General features: G+C 41.5%; 2 long non-coding RNA genes across 5 annotated transcripts; both read right to left on the reverse strand.

Annotated features, from left to right (window-relative positions):
* Positions 1–4220: 4220 nt before the first annotated feature.
* Positions 4221–7881, reverse strand: LOC125531876. Of its 4 annotated transcripts, none has more exons than XR_007293577.1 (6): positions 6528–7881; positions 6143–6383; positions 5894–6041; positions 5692–5777; positions 5229–5302; positions 4221–4378 (listed from the first exon to the last, which is right to left on the reverse strand). It is a non-coding gene; the product is annotated as an uncharacterized LOC125531876 (long non-coding RNA). The 4 variants fall into 4 exon arrangements; XR_007293578.1 differs by having other exon boundaries at positions 5180–5302; XR_007293579.1 differs by lacking the exon at positions 5692–5777.
* A 440-nt stretch (positions 7882–8321) lies between these two features.
* Positions 8322–10215, reverse strand: LOC125531877. Its single transcript, XR_007293581.1, has 3 exons — positions 10154–10215; positions 9466–9671; positions 8322–8583 (listed from the first exon to the last, which is right to left on the reverse strand). It is a non-coding gene; the product is annotated as an uncharacterized LOC125531877 (long non-coding RNA).
* Positions 10216–10248: the final 33 nt, after the last annotated feature.

Below are 10248 nucleotides of genomic sequence, written 5' to 3' on the forward strand. Positions count from 1 at the left end.
GGGCATGGCTTGCTGCTAACAAATGAATCAAGATAACTTGATAAAATCTGACCGAAACATCAATAGGTGGTGCCGGTTTGTCATGCACTAACTCGTTTCTGATATGCCATAATCTCCAGAAAAGCAATAGTACGCGAAATCGCATAGCCTCATCTACATCACAAATAACCTGAAGCAACCACTCATCATGGCGCATAATTGTGGTAACATTAAGCGCCCAAAGCTGAGACATAGCTCACCACAGCCGACGCGCATTATCACAAGCACATAAGACATAAAAAATGTCTTCATCCTCTCTCCCACAGACTAGGAACTACTCCGAATCTCCAAAGTCCTCTGCTGTTTATGTTTCCATGTTGGCAAAGAAATTGTAGCAGCACGCCAAGCAAAAGGGAGAACTTTAGGCGGGGCTGGGCACGCCCAAAATAGGTTCCAAACCTCCCAGTGTCCATCACGGACGCTGCTTGTGGAAGCTAAAGAAGGAGCATAGAGCTCTCCCGCAGCTAGCCAATAAGCACTTTGAACCATGAATTGGCCATTCTTTTCTGGTTCCCAAGCAATGAAATCATCCACAAAACATGGACATAGCCATATACGACAAATAGTTTGGACATCCGCAAGCAAGAAGAACAGATTCAAACGGGGCAAGTCCACAGGTTGCCTTGGACCGGTTTGCGATGGAAGTCTCAAAAGGACCCGTTGGCAAATCTCAGCTTCTTGGATGAGATGTAGAGCTCCAAAATTAGAAAACGAGAGTCGGCTCACACGAACACTATGAAAACCGGCGTTTGTGCTCACGAGGGAAAGCACTGAACACACGGGCAGAGAGACCGTGTAAAATGATTGAGCCTTTTCTCCTTGTACTGCTCATTCAAGGTACAAGTAGTGGTAAAAAAAAACGCAATGACAGGCTTCATGTCATGATTCTAATAAGTAACAGCTTGAACATGACCCGAATAGAGTCAGCGTCGGACAGTCTACGGACATGGCACACACGGCAAGGCACAAACGTTGCTCCGTGTTGTTTATTCGCATATGGTTGTAGCAACATCTTAGATAAGTCGGATGGACTAACATACAAATACAATCGTGCATTTTGGTATCTTTATATCGGCCGCAAACGCTCACTGCTCAGTAACAAATAACTAAATTACTCTTGACCGGCATATTTGTATTCCCATTCATGGCATAGATCGCCTCGAGCCTACTTTGGAGGATAGCGCGGGAGCGGCCCCGGCCGCACCTGGTAGGAAGGGGACGCCCAGGTTCCCCTCACACCGTCTCGCTTCACGCTGCTTAAATCGCCTGCAGCATTAGACATGCGGGACATCAGCTCAGACATGCGAAAAAATGTCGATATTCCAACAAAAAAGAGAGGGAATCGGGAGTTGATACATACCTCTGGCGGCGAGCACGGCCTGTGCGACGAACACGAGGGAGGCCAGCATCACGCACAAGAACGCAGCCAGGCTTCTGAGGAGAGCCATGGTTGAAACCTGAAGGAAGCAAGGAAGGATGCGTGTGTTACTTCTGTGTGCTTGGAGGAGCTACAGCCTGCACAGCTGCGCTGCACCGATGCCGTATTTATACCCGCCGTCCTGGTAGTGGTAGCTGTGCCGAGTGCGACGTGTGTGCATAAATCTCAATCGGCATGCGTAGACGAGTCAAAAAAAGATCGATCGGACTTTGCAGACTCCGGCCGCTACATTTGACCGGCAGTTTTTCTTTGAAAAATCATAAGTCAGCGTTTGCGTCGACGACCATGTCTATCCTTTTGTTGACCGGCTATCGATTCCTGTTAGGTGTGTGCAGGTTGCATGCATCGAGAGCCTTTGGCCATCTTTGACTTTTCTTTCCCTTTTATGACTGAATGAGTATTTTGTCTGACTGAGCATTTCGTTGCATGACTGAATGAGTAAGTGGTGGTCACGGATATTCAATTTCTACCAGGTACGTGGACAGTAAAAAGGTCAAATAGAAAAAGACTGAGTCTTTTACTCATGTCTTCTATACCTATTTATAAGCATCTCCAACGCCGACCCCTCAAACCATCCGCATCCGTCCGGACTCAGCAGCCCAGACCCGGAAGCCATCCAACACGGTTCTGTATCGGTCCACAGCGCAAAGAACTAATTTATCAAATCTTCAACCTTTTTCAGCAAAGGTTGACCGGAGTTAGTCCGAATGGAGGTGGAAACCCATCTCCAGGTACCAAATGAATCTTTGTCCAAAGAATATTTGGGGATGTTGGTGATTCAAAGAATGATGCATTTAAGTATTTGAAGGATAGCGTGTGGAACCAGTTCAGGGGATGGAAGGAAAAACTTCTCTCCATTGGAGGAAAGGACATTATGATAAAGTCTTTTTTTTTTGCAAACTAAAGTCTGTGGCTCATGCAATTCATGTTTACTCAGTGTCCTGCTTTAAACTTCCAAGGGGCCTAAGTTAACATGTTAATTTGTTAATTCAGAAGTTCTGTTGTGGGAGCAAGAATGGAGAGTGCAAAACTAGCTAGGTACTAGTAGAGTGCCCGTGCGTTGCCACGGGCCTAAAAAAATTAAGAACATTCTTTTGTTGATATTGGGTTATTAATAGCATTAGTATGTCTTCCTATTCATTGTGGGTTGGTTGTTACTGATTGCATATCAAATTTCGCACGTATAAAAAAGTTAGCCAATAACATACAAAAAACAATTGAAATCCTCTTCACTTGTAATCTATTTCAATAAAAATGTAATTCACTAACATATACTGTCAGATCTAATGTAGAAAATAAAGAAAGTGGTACAAAAACATAGAACTCGATATTGTGCATTACAAACGATAGGTGGCACATGGATGGCTTTTTATGCTTAAGACCAATCATCCCATGAAAAAAAACAGGTTGCGACACATACCTAACCATTTAGAACCATGGCATCATAAAATATTTTAACATTCCCCCATCTACTATTCAAAGCTTGGACAGGCCCCATCTACTTTTCTTGGCTCAGAAGGACTAAGGCCCCTCCAACTGCACTCAACTTCTAGTATATCTCTTCTTTGAAGGCCATGAGAACAGTCATTCAGTAAGATCATTCGTGATCATAAATGGCAATTATAATAACTTTGCATATAATTTTTCACAGTAGGCTTTTAACCTAGTGTTTTCCTAAAAAAGATACTTAAGTGAATAAAGCATTGCTCGAGATAACATTGTGAGTTGGTTCGTGCTAAGATCATGCGAACTTTCACAAGGATGTCGACAACGACCACCTCATCTAGTAGATTCTCAAGGAAAAATATCCTATTCTACACATATACCAAACCTATATTATTTTTTAGTATTAATTAAGGCTTGAGATTCAACTTTGGCTTATATTTTGTTCAATCTGTAATTCCGTATACATGGAAGAATATTGCATTTACAAATCAGAACTTTCTCATTATTAGCAGCAAATATTTTCCGTACAAAATTAAACAGGTCAAACTCTCGGCATGAAATTATGTGTTGGGTCTTGCTTTATTCAGCAAGCTACCATCGACCATATTGAAGTCAATAACAAAAAGACACAAACTATCATGTTCAGCTGAAAAACAACAAAGTGAAGTTTATGGATATACGATATTTCTCATTGCAATTAATGCCACTAAATTTATTGATCCATCAAAATCATGCATAATTACAAAATAAAATTAATCTGAGTTGAGAGGAATAAGGAAGGATCAAACGAAAGAATGAATGGATCACGCATATACCGTTCATAAGCTCTCTCTGGTTGGAAATGGAACCCAGTACGTGTCGGTGTCGCTGCAGCATCCTTCTCTTCGGTGCCGAGGAACCCCATTTGTCCATTACCTCCGGTGCCACCCTCAACATCTTCTATAACATGTCCGCTTCCACCACTGACATCTTCTTCGCCAGCTCAGTCACGAAGCCCTGTCCACCATGTTTCATTTTGTATTACATTACTCTCACATATGACACATAGTACTATTCAACCATGCATATCAGTGAAAATATCGGAATGGATCTCTAGTACAACAATAACTACACACTTTTTCCAGAGTGACTTATATGCTTGCTACAACTATCTTCTACACACCACCCTTGCAGCAGAATCGGTTGCGGTCTCAGGTTCCTTCTCCCACTAACCACCTGTGTCAGAATTTTGTTGTGGTTATTCTGAATAGTTGTCGATGTCTGCCTCTCTTGAGACTTGTGCGTGAGAAGATGGTGGGTGGCGTTGATCTCGTCGCCCCCTAGCAATGGCTCCATGGAGGGTTAGGGATTTTTTGGAGCGTGCTTTTCTATTGGATGAGATGTGTGCCTCCCTCCGGTGAGCTTGCGACAATGCGCTCGTGACCGTCATCCTCCACGCGTTATTGCCACATGAAACTGAATGAAGAAACAGTAAGCATATTGCTTCATGAAAAATCAAATACTATTGCAACTAAATATATAACGCATTAATGAGAGTTTCAAGGTTCTTGTGTGTATAGTCAGCCGGCAATAAGGTACAAATATGTTCTTCTTTCATCAGTTTTATGTTTGTAGCACCGACAATACTTTTAAGCCACTGACTATTATAATCTATGAGAGAAACCTCCTGAGCAAACAAACTCGAGCCATGTGAGTCTTTTTTTTGCAAGAAACCATGTAAAGTCCATTGATATTTGATAGATGAAAAATTGGAAACTAAACATTAACATATTCGAGGGGACCAACACAAGTGAGATATGTGGCCAGTGGTAAAGAATATTTACCACACTCACAACATAAACAAAATTGTTCAACCTGATGTAACAGGAAATTATCGGCGTGGACGAGGTCTGTTCAAATTTTCCTAAAGCACAAATTCAAAGTCCTAGTATACTGCTTACTGGAGAAATCATAATATTAGATTATTCTATAGTTAAGGCATGTAAAGGTTGGAACACGCTGAATAAATGTCACTTTAAACAAATAGCCTTGGAGCTCAACACCTATTTTTTATAGACTTACAGTGCAAGTATGCATTGGTAGATAGAAACGTATTACTGTTGTATGTTATTTGTGGACAGTATAATTATGCAGTGCACAAGCAAGACGTGAAGACAAAATATTATTTTTCTAGAGCATTTTTAAGTGCCACATACACCATCCCGACCAAAACCCTTAAAACAAATAACTATGAACTAATCAGCCTGTGTGTTGCACCTGGGGTATAAGTATGCTAACGCTTGAATGTTAATTGTCTGAAACATACATCTTTGTTAGCTAGATCAGGAAGGCTAAGGTTTTCAACAATTCCAATCTGCAAGCACAATCAGACCTCATAGCCTACAAAAAGAAATAAAAGTCAATCTAACCATTGGCAAGAACTCGTGATTGCAGAGATCTAGTCCATTTGTAATTTGGCTAGAAATAAAATCAATCAAACAGGAAAACATCACTTCAGGCTGGGAATGCACTACATCTTGGTATAAACATGCTTTTTGTTTGTATTCCAGGCTCTAAGTTTGTATTGAGAAAATAAATTTAGAAATATGAACCTCAATATTTACATGAGGATTATGCTCTTTTGCTGGACATGTCTCTTTTTCAGGAAAAAAACATGTGTGCATTATTTCAGTAATATACATGAAAGGCAAAATTGCAAAATGATACAAGTAATCCCAACGAACTGGTGTAGTCTGGACCAAGCATCCATTTCTAATGTTTTTGTAGACCTTGAACTGATCATTCTTTCAGAAGTACTCAAGACCTCTTCCCAAAGCTGCACTCTCTCCTCCATGAAACATATTTCCTTCTTTAACTACGCACATAAGCAAACAATACCAACTATAACATATAATTGCAAAAACATATCTACCAATGTAACATATCTACTAACGTAAAATGTAACACTGATTATTGGTAAAATACAATTACCTGGACCTAACTTTGCCACACTTAGACCTAGTGACTCCAGAGTAGGTATTGTCCCCCACCCTCCAATCTCATCCACCATGAAAAATAGGGGGCGACCTGACCGAAGGCGACAACTTGCTTCAGCTCCGAACGGAGGACTTGGACTCGACTGCGTGGCGGAAACACTTTATGAACAATAGCCACCAATATTACAATTTACCGACCAATCAAAATGAATGGAGCTCCTAACTTTCTAAACAGTGTGTATACCTCTATCAAGTTGCTCACAGGGAATGGAGATCATCAAAATGGTACATTGTTGGTCCCCATATGAGATGGAGCTTTGGGCTAGAATGTTTATTCTGGTTAGAAGATCCTCCTCGAGGAAAACCTAACTTCTCAAAGCCTCTCCGCATGAGGTGCTCGACGAGAAAGTTCTTGAAGTTCGGGTCTCTGGGATGAGTCGGCATATGCACTTCTCATGGTGCAGGTGTGCACCTCGTCCTGCAACCTATGTGGCAACAAAGAAAGAAAGAACAAAACACATCAGCCTATCCACCCATACAAGAGGGACCAAAAGGCACCCTAAACCCTAACACTGACGGCGAGCACCATGCATGGAGGGAGATGAAGACAAGAGGGTGGTGGTACTAACCATATGTTTGGATGTTGCGCATCCTTGAAGAGGGAGATCTCACAGATGGCGATGGAATTGATGCATAGTCCTCCTGCTCGGAGCAAATCGAGCATGATCATAGTGGTCCTTTCCATGCACACACCCATACGTGCCCTCCTGGTCGCCTCTACTTCTGTAGAAACCAGGAGCACACTGACCGGCGTCGACATATGGGAAGAGGGGCGGACCAACCCTGGAGGCAATAACAGGGACGGTGGCTGCCACCCATACAGCCAGGCATCCCAAATAATTTACTGGTTGCATATATAAGACCTAAGATATGACAGGTCAGTGGATATGAGATACACATATGTGGATTGGATATGAGAAACACGGATGTGGACGGCGATTTTTGACGACTGGCCGGACAGTGCTCGTAGACACATCCGCAGGGCGTTTGAGTCACCCGGATTTGCCACTCCAGCTGTAGGTGCTTTAAGGCACGTCAAATTTCCAGCTTGGCATACAAAGTGATCATAGTCTAAAATTTTCAAGCCTTGCAGTATCATTATCCTTGTTGAATCAAATTAGGCATTGTATAATAACATGAAGAAAAAATTGCTTAGTTATTATGATAATCTTGCTTGTACAGATATGATAGCTAGGATAATCACCTAGGTGTTTTCATTTTTGAAAGCAAAATTATATCAAGTACTTGTCATATGATCTTTAGGATGAGGATATGAATAAGTTAACATCCAATATCTCTGCAAAATCACTGTTATACAGAACACTGAATTAGCTAAAACGAGGAAGATCTCAAGATTTCACAAAGCTTATACAGTTGGAAAATATGGCCAGATAACCAATCATCTGGAGATGTCTCGTAATCAGTAAAACCAGGCACAAGCATAGTTGCAAAAGTCCAAATATATCCGCACCTTGGAGAAGAATGACCAAACCATCACCTACTGGATGAACACATTTTGTGGTACATACCAAATAAAAATATTCCTTATTCAATTTTTAAGGCAATACTAATGTGTATAGTCACAAAAACATATAATGCTTTCAACTTTCAGCTTCCTTTCTCTGTTTCTTACATTGCATGTGTATCTCATTCCTACATTTGTGTCATTGGCAGAAGATCACTATGAACGAGCTCTGCTCAATTAAGCATACAAAAACAATGAATTTCTAAAAACATAGAAGGTGGAATCAACTAAAATAAAAGTTTGGTTGAAGTTGCCAAGGACAATACTGGTAAGCAGATGCATAGGTTGCAGCATATTTTCAATAAATGATGGTCACACCAGCTTAATTACTCATAGTGCATTGCTATCAGTAAAAATATGCTACATTTGTGTCTGCTGAAGCACTTAATAACACCAGAATGAACTGTTGAGTGATATCTCCGAAGCTCGCATTAAACCAAACACCATACATGTTTGCTCTAGTTGCTCCGGTCGTCGGAGTTGCTGGTGCCCTGTTCCAGTTACACGAGGGAAGGAAATATCACAGTTGTAGTAGATAAACAGTGGGAATTTTTCAGTATCGCATATCCAAACCACAAATGCTTTTTTGTCATGTTTTTCTACATTCTGCAGGACGTTTGTTTAGTTACCATAGAACTCCCTAATGTTGTCTTCCCTTTTTTGGGTGGACATGGTAGTGGTTCCTTCCAGCTAAACATGCCGAAACAATGTAATCAGAGGATGGATTTCACGAGAACACAAGTAGTCACCAGAATATGCCTGTCAGGGAGTCTCGCCAGTGCCCCAGCGCACACACCGGCCGGCTCGCCTCCCTGAACTTTTGTCGGCACGACATTCTGCAGGACGTTTGTTTAGTTACCATAGAACTCCCTAATGTTGTCTTCCCTTTTTTGGGTGGACATGGTAGTGGTTCCTTCCAGCTAAACATGCCGAAACAATGTAATCAGAGGATGGATTTCACGAGAACACAAGTAGTCACCAGAATATGCCTGTCAGGGAGTCTCGCCAGTGCCCCAGCGCACACACCGGCCGTCTCGCCGCACTGAACTGTTGCCGCCACCGACAGCGCGTTGTTACAAAAAAAATGTATGGCCAGATAACTAAACCAAATAAAATATTTTAGATGTGTCATTATCAGTACAAACGCATATGCCCTGCTCCCTTTTATCTTCCACGCACAACAACAGCAACAAGTACATATGCACACATTAGACAATGCTGAAAATTCTGAAGATAAGTACTTAGTATATAATTATGTGTGTTCTAGCATCAATCATAACATGGCTACCCGTACATACATTTTATAATTTATCTATTGCTGAGAATGGCAGGAGAAGAATGAAATACAGCTTACTTATAAAAACAAACCTCCATTTCCAGACCTTATCCTTAACCAAATATGCCAGCAATTTCTCAGTGCTAGCGTCTCCACAAAAGATGTAATTTCACACCGCTAATACTACTTCTATAACTGACTAAGATAGTTACCAATTTACACAAAGTCCCCAAGAGAGAGGGCATCCTGAAGGGAGAGGTCGAAGCCTTCCTTGGGGCTTTGGCAACGTGGGCAGCACGAGATTTAGAGCTTAGATAATGTGGGCAGTAGGGATTGTATCTCTTTACCCCCATCCCCTCCTTTAATATTGTACGCACACTCGTGTGTATTCAAGAAAAAAAATTAACAACCATGTGTGCATTTGTAGTATCACTCAGAGTTAGTGCATGCCTGAATCAGTATGTACATTTGCTAAAGCTCTATAGGTGCAGAGACAAACAACATAAGAAACAGAGCACCATTTGTTAAAGCTCTATAGATGAAGAGACAAACAACATAAGGAACAGAGCACCATCAGTGATCTAGCAGTACTCACGGCTGGCAAATCCAATATATTAATTTCACACATCCACCCATCCTACATTACTTTTCAATTCAGCAATTTCAAGCATGCCAGACACAAGACAAAAAGTTTTTGTGAACACACCTCTTTGTCCACCATGGCGCTTGTGGGTTCATCTTGCCGGTGGACAGCTCAGGCAGCTAGAGCTAGGTCTCCCATCTTCCATCCATGTCTACATGTTGCTTCCCCACAGATCTGCGCGTCTGTGCTCACGGATCACACCCACGGTTCTTCCGCTGCCCCTAGAGACGCCACGACTGAGTGAATTGTAATAGCTTGAGTTAACTGAACTGCAACAAAAGAATGGTTGGTTTCAGACTGACAGTTAAGCCAACTGATTGTTCCTAAATCTTGAACTGAAGATATTTTCTAACAACTGAACTGAAGTTGGTGCTGTTAGAAGAAACTTCAATTATTTTTTTAATAACTTCAACTTGTTACAACAGAAATTATAACAACAGTTTAGCTTATTGTATTGTCAAGTCACTACTGCCTGTTATGTTCTTGGCACTTTCTGGTTCTAGGTGTGCTACCGAATCTGTATGTTCTCATGTAGATAAAAAATCTGCCGTTGTGTCATTTAGTCGTGAGAAAAATCATAACAATCCTTTTACTCTCTTATTAAGATTGATTACCCATCAAAATTCTTAGCACATAAGTACCTACTGTGTATGCTCTCAAAAACTGAAGCCGGTCATCGAAAAATCATCAGAGATACACACTAAAAGGGACAACAAAAACAAGCACCAATTGGCATAGATATTTGACGCACCTCTGCCTTTGAACTGCATGTCTGTGGCGCCCACGACGCCCATCGGAAGTTTGGCGAAGTTCCTATAGGCAGAGGGGAAGCAAATAGTAAGCCCA

Source organism: Triticum urartu, unplaced genomic scaffold, assembly GCF_003073215.2.
Source record: "Triticum urartu cultivar G1812 unplaced genomic scaffold, Tu2.1 TuUngrouped_contig_8255, whole genome shotgun sequence".
NCBI classification, from domain to species: Eukaryota; Viridiplantae; Streptophyta; class Magnoliopsida; order Poales; family Poaceae; genus Triticum; species Triticum urartu.